General features: G+C 45.9%; 1 protein-coding gene across 1 annotated transcript in view; it reads right to left on the bottom strand.

Moving 5' to 3' along the window:
• Window positions 1-2,721: 2,721 nt before the first annotated feature.
• Window positions 2,722-2,781, bottom strand: part of T265_11349 (hypothetical protein) — a gene marked incomplete at both ends in the record, with an annotated part of 21,545 nt that continues 21,485 nt past the window's right edge. Inside the window, one exon of the mRNA XM_009177980.1 lies at window positions 2,722-2,753. The remainder of the gene's footprint in view (window positions 2,754-2,781) is intronic.

Below are 2,781 nucleotides of genomic sequence, written 5' to 3'. Positions count from 1 at the left end.
GTGGTTAGAGCGCGGATTCACTGACCGAAACGTTCGAACCCGACCTCCGCCTCTCGAATTCCCCTGTCTAGGCTTGGGCAACCTGGCATAATTCCAATCCTCGTGCTTCCTCCGGGTGGCATAGCAGCTATGCACCGGGAGGGTGTTACAGTTGAATGACAGCATCATAAGTTCTCCAGGACAGAAAAAGAACCGTACTTCAAATACAGTAATCCCTTAAACTAAACTAGGAGTATTAAACGGTATGGAAGACCCCCTTTGTTGGCCAAGATAATTGAGCACCAGTTACTTTTAACCACTTCTACGAAAGAACAGCAGTACCTAATGGGTCATCCAATGCAGGCCAGCGTTGCATCTTTCGAGCTGTTGGACCGAGCAGCTCACATTCCTCATTATCCCTGAACCAAAAGTTTTATGGCAAACTAGTATATCAATTGAGTGTTGATATTGTAGGTTTTTAGGTCATTTGCTGAAGTTTCTGTGTCTGCTTTCCGGCAGATCCGACTCTTGGTGACCGTAAACTAATAATGGGCTTGTGTTAAAAGGCGCGGATATCGTAACCGGTGTACGCTCACATGCTTGGTTCATTTATTTCTTCCTACAAAACGCACCAAGTCTGGAAACGTAGACCACTTGAAGAGTTGCTTGGAGTGATCACCGTTTAGGCAAATGTTATATTTGTTTTTGAACAGTCTGGTGTGTGCATTTTTGGAACATGTTGTCACCAAAAAATAGATCTCAGGAATTGGCGAAAAATGCCCATTTGCAAACTAATTTGGTTTTTCGAACCAAGTAAAACATAAGGTCGACGGAAACTCGGGGACTTCGCCTTCCTGATGAGCCCCAAGAATGGCGAAACCTGTCGTGAGCTGTCAGAGTTTTCAGCAACCTTATGAGTAGTGCATCACGAATATAAACCTCATACAACAGGTGGTGCGCTGTGCCGATTGCGACACAGATCATGCGGTGGTTAAGCATAAAACGTTGTTGGCTCTAGAGAAGCCTCTCGTCATGAGGCGTCACCAACCAGGCTCAGTACCGGTCCACACAAAAAGACAAAGAGGCTCTTTCTCAGTGCTCTTTTTTCAGTTCTACTAGTCACGAAGAAACAAAGAATTAGGATCAGGGACAAGAAGAATAAGACGGTTCCATCAAAACACTCCAGCAATCGTCGGATTCATTATTTTGGGTTTGCGCGTTGTGATGCAAGTACGAAAATTTTGAATCAAGCGCCACAATTGACCGAACGGTGTGTTTGAACGAGTAAAAAGCTCCTATCCTACTCAGCTGGGAGATATCACAAGGATCCAACTGCGACGTCGGAAGATTTTCATTGAACGAAGCTGCAGTACACAGAGGAGGTCCAGACCTTCCGACTGACCGGCTGACTTGAAGGATCCGCTAACAGCACTGAATTAGAAAGCCATTTATGATGGCTAAAATATGACAACAAAGCCTGATCCCTAAAGTTTGCCCGAAAAGACTCCTGAGGTGTGCAAACTTGGCAGACAGTTCACCAGAGAGTGAACTGTTCCGCCAGACTTGTACGATCTGGCAGATTGTCCCACAAGGGTCCATTGACATCACAGTCATAACATAATTCAAACAGAAGATACCACAATAAACTGCAAGGTCGGTGGGGAATCGGCCTTCTCTTAGCTGCGGGCAGTGCTCTTTCACGTACTCAGCCAATGAGGTGGTAGCCCAGACAAGACTGTCTCTGTATCACAGTACGCATTCCTTGGGGAAAGTGCAAAATTTGATCCCATCTTTTTACCCTGTCAGCTGCGTGGAAGCTGCCGGGAACGAGGTCATGCGTCAGTTGAAGGAAGTCACCATGAATCTATCCCAAAATGCTGAGCGGCTCCTAAAAAGACTTCTGAACCCAGTCAGCCTATTCAATCCTGAATGAAGGGGCGTTCCCTATTGGAACCGCCTTCGGCGATTTCGGAATCCACATGGGGTTAAAACAAGCTCGTCTGCTGATCCCCAAACCTCATTCAATCTCCATTTGCCCACAGTTTATACAAGAGCGTTTGTTTTTCCCAAGAGTATAACTTTTTTCAGTTCGACGTGTCTCCTGGCCAGAGGAAATCTGCAACACAAGTGAGAGAGATTCCCTTGCGGGTGACCCTTATACAAACGGAGGTGAAATTGTAACGAGCAAGCACACCATTTTCCCAGGTAACATTTCGTTCTTGCTCATCATTCTATCCTGCACGCCAGGTGTCCCCATAGCAACCAGCCAGTATCCAAATATATGGGTGCACAATAGAGCGGTAAGAGTTCCTCCGCTACATCAGAAGCATCCTAACCATCCACGGAATGAAATGGATCTAAATGGTCGGATTCTCAGACTAACGACTGCGTCTGTTCGCCTAGGCAAACGCGCTTCAAGCAGATTAGCCGCAAAGTTGTACTGCTTCCCGTTATTTTGTCATCTGCTGCGAAGCAGTGTACAGCGCCTCATTCCTTATGAGAATTCTCCACGAATGCGTACATCACACAGAGAGGTTAGGACCTTTTAGTATGTCGGCTACAAGCGGATGACCAGCGGTGTGTTTATCTTGAACGAATACTGAATATTGCGCGGCTATTCTTCAACAACGCAGTTGTTATCACACCATCCGCTGTGGATTGGAGCACTGAGTGACGGTGCCTTAGCTGGAAGACCCAAGCATTCAAGACAAGGATCATATTGGGAAGCCTTTTTGTCATGTCCGCCTTTCAAACTCCAAAGATTGAAAAAAAAACTGGAAAAATAATTTGTTAGTCAAAAAA

The sequence above is a fragment of the Opisthorchis viverrini genome (genome assembly GCF_000715545.1).
Source record: "Opisthorchis viverrini unplaced genomic scaffold opera_v5_483, whole genome shotgun sequence".
Classification (NCBI taxonomy): domain Eukaryota; kingdom Metazoa; phylum Platyhelminthes; class Trematoda; order Opisthorchiida; family Opisthorchiidae; genus Opisthorchis; species Opisthorchis viverrini.
The sequence above is the reverse complement of the archived record's forward strand: the minus strand, read 5'-3'. Positions and strand labels throughout refer to the sequence as shown.